Source organism: Miniopterus natalensis, chromosome 1 (genome assembly GCF_054644295.1).
Source record: "Miniopterus natalensis isolate mMinNat1 chromosome 1, mMinNat1.hap1, whole genome shotgun sequence".
NCBI lineage: Eukaryota > Metazoa > Chordata > Mammalia > Chiroptera > Miniopteridae > Miniopterus > Miniopterus natalensis.
Window position 1 is genome coordinate 171,605,841 of NC_142081.1, and position 14,469 is coordinate 171,620,309.

At 37.7% G+C, this 14,469-nt stretch overlaps 1 protein-coding gene across 5 annotated transcripts in view; it reads left to right on the forward strand.

Annotated features, from left to right (window-relative positions):
• Nucleotides 1-533: 533 nt before the first annotated feature.
• CLOCK (clock circadian regulator) overlaps nucleotides 534-14,469 on the forward strand; it is a 121,296-nt gene continuing 107,360 nt past the window's right edge. For 3 of the 5 annotated variants that reach the window (XM_016207335.2, XM_016207361.2, XM_016207353.2), the window contains exons 1-2: nucleotides 534-594; nucleotides 1,753-1,843. The gene's annotated coding sequence lies outside the window, so the exon portion shown is untranslated. Of the gene's footprint in view, nucleotides 595-1,672; nucleotides 1,844-14,469 lie in introns of those variants that run through there. The other 2 variants (XM_016207367.2, XM_016207344.2) reach the window with 2 other exon arrangements.

Below are 14,469 nucleotides of genomic sequence, written 5' to 3' on the forward strand. Positions count from 1 at the left end.
GAAAAAATCTTCCCTAACAAAATGATTTTTGCAAAGTGATTTCTTTTTTAAGTGAGAGAGGGTCCCCTTTTTAGCGTCGGGACCTTCCGTCCGGCAGGAAGCCCTTTCTCCCGTCTTTGGCTCCCAGCATCCAGGGTGAGCGCCAAAGCCGCCTGGACCTAGCGCTGACGCTCCGCGACCGGCCGCACCCTCCACGGACCAGGCCCCGCCTCTCCCCGGCTTTCCAGTAACTGGTGCGGGGAAGAGGGCGCCAGGAAGATCCCGGTTTTCCTCCGTCCCCGGCGGCGGACGCGGACGGCGCACGCACGCGGCCCAAGGGAGGGGGAGTCTCCGCCGCTGCCCGGGATCCCCTCCGCGTCTCCACGACACCTAACGGGGCAAGTCGCATGCGCGGGAGACACTCGGGGGAAAGGGAGAGTGAGGGGAGGGGCGAAAGCGAAGCGCTGGCCGTCGGAGCGCGCGAGGTCACTGACGACGCATGCGCCGGGAGGGAGCGCAATCACAGACGCTGCCGGCGGCCACCGGTTTAAAGGAGGAAACCCCCGAGAGCGAGAGCGCGGAGGAAATCTGGCCGCCGACGCGTGCGCGCTCCCGGTGAGTGGCGCCCCAACGGGTGGGCCCGGGGCTTGAGGGCCGCCCGTAGGCTTGCCTCGCCGCGCATGCGTATTCCCGGTGCCGGTGGAGGAGGGGAAGGGAAGGGAGGGGGAGGAGGAGCGGGCGGCAGTAGCGGTGAATTACTGGGGGTGGGCTGGGGGCGCCGCTCGTGGCCCAGGTGCAGCTCGTGCTCGGAGCCGCAGTGCCTCCTGGACGCTGCTGTGTTAGTCGTTCCGAGTCGGCGCAGCCAGACTCCCGGGTGGGGGAGGGAGAAAGCCGGAGCCGCGGCCAGCTACACGGTGAGGGCGCGGGGTAGAGGAGCGAGCGGGGGGCGGCGAGTGTGGGGTTGGGGGCGGCGGCCGAGGGAGAGGAAGGCGGGAGCTGGAGCCCAAGTTTTGACTGCTGCTGTAGTGTGTCTTTTCCTGGGAGTTGGGGCGGAGGCCCGCCCTGTGTGCAGGGCCCTCCGGGGCAGCTGGGGTTACCTGCGGGGCAGGGGCGGGATTGGGGTGCACGGCGGGGCCGGGTGGCTGGTGCGCGCCCCGGGGCTGGGGCCAATTCTAGCGGCAGAGCAGCCAGGAAAGCCGGAGACCCGGTGCCGAAAGGGCTGTTGCTCGGGACCCGCTAGGCCTTGTGACCCACTTTATTCCTGTCACAACTTGGGCACGTTTGGAGCGGCGCCCAATGGGGCGCCGGGCCGGCCAGCTACTCCGGAGGAACCCCCGCCCTCCCGGCGCCCGAACCGCGCGCCGCGGTCCGCGCGGTCGGTGTCGCCGCCCTTGGGCCGGTTCCGTTAGTGGTCGCGGTTCCGGACTCGGTCCCTGGGGAGCGCGGCGCGGGTTCGAGGGCCCCGGCGCGGGGTCTTGTTTCGGTGAATCCGCGCCTCGCCACTCGGCGCCTGCGAAGCCGGAGTCTGTGGCTGGTCCAGGCGCTCTGGCCCCTGGTGTGAAATTTCGAACACGTAGCGCCGCAGAGCTTGTGTTCTTGAGTTTGTTTTTGCTGGGGTAGAAGTCATCCTGAGTAGAATCCCCAAAGATAAAAGGCTAGGCCTCTGACCAGGCAGGTGAAAGATCGAATCAAATGGTGGGGTCTTGTAATTAGTATGCCACGCTATGCGACTTCAAGGCTTTGAAAAAAAAAAATCAATGTTTTCTTTTACAGTGAAAGAAAAGCACAAGAAATAAAGAAACTTTTACTGTCATTGTTGATTTGACTATTACACCGATCCAAGTCCAAACCAAAAAAAAAAAAGGTAATTTCACTTGAAGATTGCATTGTAATATGTAGTTTTAACTGATAAGAGGAGAAAATTGTGGAATATTTTCCCTGTCTGTTTGAAAAACAAACACTGAAAAAGGAAATAATTTAGATAATACGTTGTGTTTTTTGAAAGTTATTCTTTGGGGCACCTCAAGTCTGTTTTGTTTTAAAATCTTGTTAGGGGGAAAGAAACTAAGGTGTTACGTAGTCGACTGAATAGAACACCATTAAAGGTTAGCCTGAAGAAAGACGGTGAAAGTGGTTGAACTAGTCATGATCAGCTGTGAAAAAGAAGAATGAGGAAGCTTTCTGTGTACTGATATGGAAAGATCTCCAAAGTATGTTATAAAGTAAAAACACCAAGGTGTACAATAGTGTGTGAATGATATGCTACTTTATGTGTTAAGGGAGGGGTGGAATGTGAATATCAACCTGTGTTTGCTTTCCTAAGTATAAAGGGAACTCTGGGAAGACACTGTAAAACTAATAAAGGTGAAGGAGAGGGAGAAGTAGTGGCCTGATGAGGGGAGGGTGGGAAATGAGATGTACACTATGTTTTAAAAATATTTGCGACTATATTATGGGTTTATAAACTAGATGAAACAAATCCTGCCCTCCAAAATAATTTGCTCAGTGGTTTTGTCCTCTGGTCTCTCTCCCCTAATTTATGGTGATTTTGGCCATTTTCAATATGACTGCTCTTAATATTTTTTAGGAAAATGAACCAAAATTGAAAGAACGTTTAGAATAAGTTTGGCTATTTATACATTAGTTTTTAAGATGCTGAAGTCACAAATTTAACTTTTAATGATGTTTAGTCATATTTACTTTGCTAAAATATTTAATGACATTATTTACATTTGGCATTATGGCCGGATAGTGCTGTTTTCAGATTATAGTTTGTGTCCTCCCTCCACTTTTTTCAGAAGTCAGTTGTATAAAATTTTACTTTTACTTTTTTTAACCCAATAATTGTCATGACAAAACAGTTGGAAAATATGAACACTCAATTAAAATGATAATAGAATTAATTATCCAGTAGTTTGCTTTTCAGATTGGGAAACTTTTTTCTCTTAAGGAAATAAGACATGAGCCCCAGTAAGATGTAAACTTGTGTGTGTGTGTGTAAGTGTAATTCTTCCAAAAAATTAAAACAGATGTGGTGCAAAAAAACCCATTTTTTCATGCCAGCCTAACTTTTTTTTTTAAAAAAATATATCTTGATTTCAGAGAGAGGAAGGGAAAGGGAGAGAAAAAGAGAGATAGAAACATCAATGATGAGAGAGTCATTGATCACTGTCTCCTGCACGCCCCCCCACTGGGGATCGAGCCTCCAACCAGGGCATGTGCCCTGACCAGGAATGAAACCTTAATCTCCTGAATTATAGGTCCACGCTCAACCCCTGAGCCATGCAGGCTGGGCCAGCCTAATCTTTTAAATTAGGTAAATTTGAAGAGAGGTTTGGTTGTTAGAGTGGATATAATTTTGGCGGGAGGGTGCTCAGCTCTCCCTGGTGGTTAATACTGTATAATCAAAGTAGTGAATGCTGAGTAGTGGGTGACAGTTACTGTGAGCGTTTTTGTTTCTTTATCAATCGTTCTTTGTTATTTCTGTTTGATCTGTAGGTCTCTAATAGCCCAAAATGGCATTTATTTTTTCTTTGAATTCCATATTGGTCTATTTAACCTTCTTGAAAAAAATAGAATTAACTTTCAAAGTTTTAAAATTACAGAAGCAAATTGATACTCTTGGAAAATTAATACAGTGCACATATTGGGGTGGGCAAACTAGGTTTATAGTTGTGAGTATGGGAAACACAGTTTACTCTTGTATTGTTACTTATTTTTGTATTTTTCACATGAACAACTGTAAACCTACTTTTGTCCACTCCTGTGAAATAAGTGAAAATATGCTTTGCACACTTCTACTTATATCCCTCCCCAGGAATAACTGCTGTTAACACTGTTGTATAACCTTATATATATATATACACACACACACACACATATATATATATATATAATTTTTAATCCTCTCCCAAGGATGTGTCCATTGATTTTAGAGAGAGGGAGGGAGAGAGAAAGAGGAAGAAACATAGAAACGTCGATGTGAAAGACAAACATCGATTGGTTGCCTCTTGTATTTGCCCCAATGGGACCTAACCTGCAATCTAGGTATGTGCCCTGACTGGGAATTGAACCCACAGCCTTTGGTGTATGGGACAATGCTCCAACCAACTGAGCCACACTGGCCAGGGCCCTTCTGTATGTTTTTTACTGTGCATTTTCAAACATAGACTTTTCAATCTTGAATTGTCTTGATTGATCATCTCTGCCTGTTTGTCTCTTCTGTGACCTGTGTTACTACCCACAGGACAGGGAAATGACTTGGGGTATGTCAGAAAGTTTCACATATGATTTACACCTTAGGACATACACATCTTTTCACTTGTGAGGAGTCAGTTTGGGGTGCATTTGCAGAGTTTACAGTGAGGTCACTCTGGTATGAGCTTTGGTGTAGGTTGAATTCAGAAGGACTTGGATTCCATGGCTTTTATAGGATTCTAGAGTCCACCTTCTAGGGTTTTCACCTGGCCAATAGCTCACAGGTTAAACTTTGATTTTATTCTCCTGCACTTACAGACAATAGAAAGTGCCATAGATTATATCAGCCTCTCCAGGTCCTCTGAAGTGAGCTGGGCAGACTGTCCTTAACTAGGAGACATTGTTTACTTGGATGGAAGGAATCAAATCCAGCCTTTGAAGGGGAAAGGGGGCAAGAAAGAGGTCTTTTGGTCTGGATTGTGCTTAACTGACAGCAGATAAGTAGTGTGCGGTAGTACCCCTTATTTTCCCTGCAGAGAGAGCACTACTTTTCTAATAATTCCAGAGGTTTTTGTTTTGTTTTTAAACCAAGCTACAATGAATTACCAAGCCTTAGTTCTTTTTAGGTGACAGAGTCTGCAGGAAGTTCAGAGTATTAATCAAGACTCTTTACTAAGTTACGTGGGATACATAGAAAGATGGGTCATACATAGAAAGATGGGTAGTTGACTCTGCCCTCAGTGGATTTAAAATCTAGTGCAGTTAAATAAGCAGGTACATAATGATTATGACACAAGATAGGATATGATAGATTCCAGAAGAAAAACATACATAAGGTTTGTAAGGGTGAGACTGCTTCTAGCTTTTTGTTTTTGTGGGCATGTGGTTTGTTGGGAGAGTGTATCTCTCATCCTTTTAAATAGTTATGGAAGGATAGTACAAATTTTGAAAGCTCAAATCTTAGCTCTTAAATAGTAAGGAAATAAGGAGTTAAATTGCATCCTTATAGCAGGCATTTATGAGACTAATTGATAGTTTATTTTTGTTTGTTTGTTTTTACTCTATCCCACTGGAAAGAGCCATTTGGTGCTTTTTTTTTTATAATTATAATACAGCCTCTCTGAGATTTCAGGATTGTTAGAAATATTAAATTAGGAAATTAATTCTGTCAGTCAACTATTGTTTACCATCAATATGTCAGGCAGTGTTAGTATTAAAAATAAATTGTTTCTTTCTATCACATTTCCTTTTGTCTAATTACATATTTAATGTACCTTCTCCCTCACATTTTAACTTCTGTGTCAAATAAAATATTTATTTTGTTTTAAATATTTTAAACTATGAAGGGAAACCAACATGGTAAAAAGTCAGCATTCCACATTATAGCAAAACTGCCTTTTATTGTTTGTGTATATTACCTTCCAGTTCTTTGCAGATGCCTAAAGTAAAAAAAAATTTTAAGTGAAGTTTTTTGTAGGCATTGTACCAGTGAACATTGCATTTTCTCCTTTTCTGAGTCTAAAATTCTAGATGGAGTTGTATGAATTATTTATAGAATACTTTTAAGTGTCAGAGCAATTAAATCTTACTAATTGGCTATAATTATTATAATGGCATTAGTATTTATAGATAGCTTTACAACCATTTGTTAGTCATTCTTATACCTCTGTTGGGTGAAACTTCTGTAAATCAGGTGGATAAGATAGTCCTGTTTTTCTCTGTGTTTTCGATTATGCAAATATTAACCTAAATGCATCCTCATAACTATAGTTTCAGCTCTTGAGTTTATTACTTGTTTTAGGTGTGAATTTCACAAAGATGTAGTTCTGCTTATCATTTTAAGCCGTTAGAAATCTGCAGAAACAAATCACTTGTAAAAAATAATTTTTAAAAGTTCTCACCCAAGGATATGTTTTTATTGATTTTAGAGAGAGAGGAAGGGAGAGAGAGAGAAACATTGATGTGAGAGAAACATTGATCTGTTGCCTCCTGCATGTGGCCTGACCGGGGATCACACTTGTAACCTGGGTATGTGCCTTGACCGGAAATCGAACCCACAACCTTTTGGTGTACAGGAAGATGCTCCAACTAACTGAGCTACCCAGCCAGGGCTGTAAGAAATAAATTTTTATGAATTGCTTTTGACTTTTATAGGATACTGTTTAGAATGTCATTTACCTTTTATTTATAAGAAATATTTTTATTTTTACATTAATAAAGTCAAATTGTATGACAAAAATTCCCATCTCTTTCAAAGAGGTACTTAATCAGGGATTTAAATTTAATCAAATACTTAAATTTTTAATTCTCAGCCAGAATAGTAGAAGATGAAAATATAGGTTGATTCATGATTTAAAAAAGCAAAAACAGAAATGGGGGTTGTATTAATAAGGGTTAAACCATATGCCTAGGCTAAGAATTTTTCTTTTGTATGGCTTTGCCGTGGCCTGTGTGGCTCAGTTGGTTGGATATTGTCCTGAGCGCAGAAAGGTTGCCAGTTTCATTCCCCATCAGGGCACATGCCTGGGTTGCAGGCTTGATCCCCAGTGGGAGTGTGCAGAAGGCAGCCGATGGATGTTTTGCTCTCTCCTCTGTTTCCCTCTCCCTTCCTCTCTCTCAGAATCAATAAAAATATCTTAAAAAAATATGGCTTTAATATAAATACTTGTCTTTCTTCCTAAATCTCCCCCCAATAAAAATAGTGCACCTCTAATGTAGAAAACTTTAAAATTTTAAAATATCACTGAGAATCCCACCACAGAGAGATGCAATTGTTAACCTTCTAGATAGAATATTTTCTTCCTGCGTTTTATTTAGCCATTACGTAAGTGTATGTATACTTGTAGACACATAATGTTACAAAATGGGCTCATAATGCATCCATTGTAGTGCAAAGTACTCTATTCACTTAACAGTGAATCTTCAACAGTTTAATGTTGGTATTTTTCTACAACATGATTATCTTTAATAGTTATGTAGTATTCTCTGTAATTTACTGGTTGTTTTCTGTTGAACACTTAAGGTTTTAAGTTTTAAAATGATGTTAGTTTTAGAAGTGACAGCATTAGTAATCATGTAGAGTTGATACTTGAAAAAATTTCAATAGGATAATATTCAGAAGAATTAGAATTCAAGTAGAATGATACTAAATTTGTGTTAATATCAGATTAAACAAATTTTGTGCTTTTTAAAAAAATGCCGCAAGTATGTAATAAATTATCTAATAGTGATCCATAATAATGAGTCCAAGATTTTTATAATGGTATATTTTCTTTCTAAAGTATGTTTTACTTTGAATATCATTAAATTAACTTAGCATTATGGAGCATAAATTATATGGATAGCATTGCTCTTGAAGAAACTTTCTAAGTAGGGTGGAATCTATGAAGCAGTCTGCACACACATTAAAACTTTGAACTAGTAACATTTTTTACAGTAGCTTAAGTTCAATAGAGAGGTTTTTGATTGCTCCAAAACACTTCCTTAAAAGGAAAATCTAAATACCAGGAAAGAACCCTGTGTCATCCAAAGAATTGACATCAGCTTCATAACAGAATTTCTGTGGCATTTTATTCAACTTCTAAGTATCTGTATCCTCCAGTTTATTTTATTTTAAAAAGTATGTTTTTATTGACTTTTAGAGAGCAGGAATGGAGAGGGATAGATGGAAACATCGAAGAGAGAGAAACATCATCATCCATCAGCTGCCTCCTGCACGCCCCCTACTGGGGAGGAAACTATGTTAAACTATTTTCAAGACAGATAACGATCTTAAAGTTTAATGCAATAGTTTTAATATGTATTTTTTTGGAAGTTACACATTTTCTTAGGTTTTTATGATTACAGTACTTTTGATAGTGACTGCCTTTTACTTTACCTTTTGTCATGAAGCTAGGAAGTTTTTAGATGTTTATTATTTCTTGTATTCTCAGAGATACGACCAGATTGTTAAAATATCTGATTTTATTTTAAGTAAAACTTATTATTTATTGCCTGAAACTTAATAGAGATAGCAAACTACTTTAACAAAGTCTTACTTACTTATATTTATAGCATGGTATAGTGATTAAGAGTATAGGGCTCTTAATAAACTGATGAACAGAATAGATTCAGTGACATGGAAGCATAGATGAAACTGACGAATGTCAGAAGGATGGAGGAGGGCGGGTGGGTGGAGGGGGAGAGAGTAACCAAAGAATTTATATGCATATATGCACAACCCAAGGACACAGACAGTGGTGGGGAAAGGGACTAGGGAGGGGGATGGAATGGGGTGGAATGGGTCATTGGGGAGAAAAAGGGACATCTGTAATATTTTAAACAAACAAACAAACAAACAAAAATCTAGGAAAATTTAGGTCATTCATTTGATCTAAATGAAAAGAAAAAAAAAAGTATAGGGCTCTAAAGCTAGTTGGCTTGGAATCCAAATCCTGGCTCTACTGCTTATATGAACTTGGACAAATATTACCTTAATTTCTCATCTATAAAATGAAGATAATTTTAGCTGATAATCTATGAGGATTAAATCAAACAATACATGCAAATTACTTAGAACAGTGGGTATTTATTACACAGTTAAATGTTCAATAAACATTAGTCATTATTAGTCCTTATTGTTTTGTTACTTTTATAGTGTGTATCAAACACGGCTCTTATCCTTTTTTTTTTTGATAGAGTTGTCACAATTTAAATGTATTTAAATAAGTTAATTAGTTTTGTATTTATAGAGATAGTTTAGGAGTACTTGACCTTTTTATGTGACTTAAAATAATAAAGTTCCTAGAACATGTTTCCATGATGCATGATATCATAGTTTTTTGAAATTCCTTTTCCAAGTAAAGTTCTGTTTCACAAAACTGATGACTGGTTTTATTCTATGTTGAAGCTTAAATTTTATTTTTTTATTATTATTTTTTAAAATATATCTTTATTGATTTCAGAGAGAGGAAAGGAGAGGGAGAGAGAGAGACAGAAACATCAATGATGAGTCATTGATCGAGCCCACAACCTGGGCATGTGCCCTGACCGGGAATCAAACCCCGATCGCCTGGATCCTAGGTCGATGCTGAACCGCTGAGCCACGCCCAGCCGGGCAGAAGCTTAAATTTTAGTTGAAATAATATTACAAGTTATTTAGGAAAAAACCCACAAATTAAAATGAGAACTGTCAGGACTTAAAAATTTTATTTTACAGCTTTAACTTACATTGTTCAATAGAAATTTCACAAATTTTTATGGAAGCAAGAAGAGATGTGAGAGACATTAGTTAATGGAAAAAGCTATTTCCAACTCTTCCCTTTTATTTTTTGTCTCCAGCAGAAATGGTGACAGTATAAGGTAGTTGTAATTATAAAGGTGTTTTAATTTCACCAGTAGAGTTTATTGTGTGAAATAAGTTTATATTTTTTGTCTTCTTTTTAGACTTGATCATATTCTATAAGCCTGTTACTTTGTGGGAGTTGATCATTATTAAAATTTGTAACGTGACTTTTTTTCCTTTGAAAAATAGTTTTGTGGTTTCTATAAAAATTAGTCTTGCTCCTTGGAAGTACCAAAACCGCAAAGAAAATCTATGAGAAAGCCCTGGCCGGTTTCGCTCACTGGTTAGAGTGTCAGCCCATGAATGGAAGGGTCTTGGGTTTGATTCCTGATCAAGGGCACATACCTGGGTTGCAGGTTCATTCCACGCCCTGGAAGGCAACCAATCCTGTCTCTTGCACATAGATGCTTTCTCCCTTCCTCCTCTTCTCCCCTTCCCCCCTTCCCCCCTTCCCCTTTTTTCCCTTTCCCCCTTTCCCTCTTTCCCTCTTTTCCTCTTTCCCTTCTCCCCTTCCCTTTCACTCTTTCTAAAAATCAATGGGAAAAATATCCTCCAGTGAGGATTAAAGAAAATCTATGGAAAAAAAATCACCTAAAATCGTAGGAATAAGCCCTGTTAATGTATTCTTCAGAATATTCTAAGGTATTTGTGTGTATGTACATGTACATGTTACAGTTTTATAGCAAGGGAAATATGTGCAGTTTTGAAAACCAGTTTTCTCATGTATTCTGGATGTCTTTGCTTATGAATAAATACAGATTTTCATTAGTTTAATCTAGTTTTAGTCTTTTACTTTGAGCATCTAGTTCATTTACATTTTTGCTAATAATAGTTGAGTTTGTAACTATCATCTATTTTGATTTCTCTTTGAGTCATTTCCTTTTATCCTTCCTGTTTTTTTCTTTTGTGTTAAATTATTTTTATTATTTTTTTCCCACTGTTAACTTGTTAGTTGTATATTATTTTACTATATCTTTAGTCACTATTCCAGAGAGTACAACAAGTATATTTGACTTAATAGTATACTATAAATTACTCCTTGTACCGTTCCCCAGTAATGCCAGTTCCTTACACTTTAACTCCTACTCCAGTCTTTTTGCATTATTATTATTCTGCATTTTATTTATACATATTTTAAACTCTAGAAAACATTATTGGTGTGGTTTTGAATTATTAGTGTGGTCAATTTTCATTCATATTCACCCTTTCAAGAGCTCTTCCTTTCTGTATTTCTGTGTTTCTGTCTGGGAGAATTTTCCTTCTTTCTGGATAGCTTCCTTTAGTATATATGTTAATACTGGCTTACCTACTTACTGACAGTGAATTTTTCCATTTTTTGTTTGTCTGAAACTATCTTAACGCTGAGAATAAAGTCTTTTATTTTTCTTTGGAAACTTCTAAGACTTTCTCTTTTGTCTTTTTTTTTTGTAGTTTGACTATGGTGTGTTGATGTGTGATTTTCTTTGTATTTTGCTTTATGTTCATAGATTCTTTTGAATCTATAGCTTGATGCCTTTTAGTTTTGGAAAGTTCTCAGTCATTACCTTTTCAATTATTGCTTTTACCTTTTCTCCTTCTTACTGGATTCTAATTTAAAAAATTGTTACACTTAATAATCATGTTCCACATCTCTTAAATTTTTTTTTTCTTTCTCTATACTTTAGCTTAGGTATCTTGTAATGATCTCTTTTCCAATACACCAAAAGTCTCTTCTCTTTTGTTCAAGCCCGTCTATTGTGTTATAATTTTACATTGTAATTTTGAGTTCTAGAGCATCCATTTAATCCTTATTTTATAGATTTTCAATAGACTCCAATTCTCTTGAATGTATTGATTATAGTTATTTAAATGCTTGTCTGTTAATTTTAATATCTGCATAACCATTGGTTTACTTACATTGTTTTTCTGTTGGTTATTGGTTATGTGGTTGTATGTTTTTGTCTCTTCACGTTTGCTAAGTTTTTCAAGGAACTTGTCTGTTTCATCTAAGTAATTGAGTTTATTGATAAAATTGTTTATAATATTCTCTTATTATCCTTTAAATAGCTTTAGAATCTGTAATGAGTCTAATATCTGTGTAATCTAAAGAGATTCAGTATCATCCCTAATATTGGTAATTTGTGTTTTCTTTTTTTTCCTGATCAGTCTAACTAAAGATTTATCAACTTCATTAAGGTTCTCAAAGTATTGGCTTTAGGCTTAATAGATAGTAAATCTGTTTTTCCTGTTTTTATTTACTTATTTTTGCCCTGACCTTTTTCCCTTGCCTCTTCCAGCTTCTAGTGGCCACGTGCATTCCTTGGCTTGAGACCCCTTCTTCCCTCTTTATTTTATTTTTTATTTACTTTTTTACTGTTGACACTATTATAGGTGTCCCCCAATCTCCCCTACCTTTGCCCACCTTCACCCAGTCCCCATCCCCCTCCCCTGACCTTGACCACATTGTTGTCTGTGTCCATGGGCTATGCATATATGTTCTTTGGCTAATCTCTTCACCTTCCTTTATCCAGTTCCCCAATCCCCCTCTCCTCTGACATCTGTCAGTCTGTTCCATGTATCTGTGCCTCTGGTTCTGTTTGGTTCATCAGTTTATTTTGTTCATTAGATTCCACATATAAGTGAGATCATATGGCATTTGTCTTTCTCTGACTGGCTTATTTGGTTTAGCATAATAATCTCCAGGTCCATCTGTGCTGTTGCAGAGGGTAAGAGTTCCTTTTTTACAACCTTGTAGTATTCCATTGTGTAAATGTACCGCACTTATCTACTAATAATGAATGGGCACTTGGGCTGTTGCCAGATCTTAGCTATTGTAAATAACGCTGCTATGAATATAGGGGTGTACATATTCTTTCTGATTTGTGTTTCGGGCTTCTTAGATATATTCCCAGAAGAGGGATTTCTGGGTAAAAATGCAGTTCCATTTTTAATTTTTTGAGGAAATACCATACTGTTTCTGCTCTGGTCTTTATTTTCTTTTTATCAACTTACTTTGGGTTTTGTTTGTTTTCTTAAGGTAGAAACTGAGGTAATAATTTATGACTCTTCCCCCCTTCCTCTCCCCAATGTAGGTGTGCTATGAACATTCTCCTAAGTGCCACCTCATATAAAATATTGGGAGTACCTTAAGATTTTAATCTACATAAACATCTTTCAAACAACAGATGGGCCCTTAAACAGGTCAGGAAATAAAAATCAAAACATATTCTCACAGCCCTCTTGTCATTTCTAGGGAATATTTTAAATATAAGTAAAGAGTGATCTTTAATAAGGACATACAAATAATTATATGAAATTTTACTGGTTATGTAATGAAGGTGCTGGTTATTTAAGATGTCATTTATATTGCGTTATTCACAACCTGTTTCTGTAGTTATTTATCTGTCTTAAGAAATATTATTACATTTATTGCAGAGTCACAATGAGAGAGGAAGTGTAGATAAGGTTTAGGGCAAAAGAGAAAGAGGTTTTGCCCTGTTATCTGAGACTATTACTTGAAAGCATATGGGCAGACTAGTACACAGTGCCATTTGTTGAATGATTACAATACTTGTTTTCCAGTTTCCCAAATAGACTGGCCAAGCCAGTTTTTACAGCTTAACATCCTGAGACTCTCAGTATATTGTAGGCTGGTGATTCAAGTAAGCTTTACACATGAATAAGAAAATTAGGCATATAGGGATTAAATCAAAACACTTAGCTTAGAGGAATAGCATTACACAGCAGTCATAAAAAAGACCAAAAATAAATCCCCAATTAAGTGGAAGATTCAGGGAATATAGTGTTACTAATTTGTTTTTGTAATGCTAGAAATGTCTTGGTCTCCATACTTTTTTAACATTTAAAAGTTAAATATTTTAGAAATATATTAGTACATTTTTCTGCCTTGGAATGTAATTTAAATCATTTTAATGACGAAAAGTCTTTATGATTCTTAAATCAATTACAAAATGCTTGCTGAAGGTGTAGGAGATTAGATACTTGTTTTTGGCCTCAAGATAACTCTAAAACTTTGCTTTTCCATAAATCCTTGATATTTTGTTAGTTTGTCTATGTCCTAAAACATAAATGCATATTGAAAAAAATTCAGTAGTAATGAAATGTCCTTTAAATTTGTTTGCCACTTAGCCTATGATTACCAGCACTAAAACAATTACTTTGAAAATTATGGTTTACAATGTGCAGCAAGAGTCTGATGAAGCACACTTGGAACAGTACCCAACCTGAAACAAGTGCTTACTCTCTCAACTGTAATCAGGCCATATGCCTGTATGTGATTAGAAGAGGCCATCTCTTTGTCCTCAGGACTCCCTCTCCCCTTCACTACCTTTTGTTGAAAGCCCTGAGATTTTGGAATTCCCTAAACATGTTACTTGTGAATACTTTCTGTAGATGTTATAAGAATAAAAATGAAAATATTATGTTCCTAACAGAAATGATAAGTTTCAAATGGTAGGGACTGTATTTTGTTCAATGATATAACCCTAGTACCCTACATAGTACCTGGACATAATATATAGTCAATAATTAGTTTTTGAACATAACGAAATGTAGAAACTATTGATGCACCCATGTTTGCATGTATTTTATACTCATGTATTTAGCAAATATTTTAACATTATTGCCTATAATAATAGACTGCAAATTTATCTTCCTACCTTTCTAAAAGAACATTTAGTTGTATATAATCCAGTCAGACTCTTAGCTTCTTAAGGAGTTTGAGATTAGCTTTCACACCACTGAAATACTAAATCATAAATGGGAGTAATATTCCACATTATAACCTAGTTGCCCAAATATAAATACTCGAATTTGTGCCAGTTGAGAATTCTCACTTATACTAGCCTACTAATCAACCACTTAAGAAAATTAGAGCTCTAACAACTTTCATTGGCCACACACATTTTATTTAACTAATAAAATTTAAACCATGTGTTTAAAACTTAATTTTTAAATCTCTAAAATTCTTA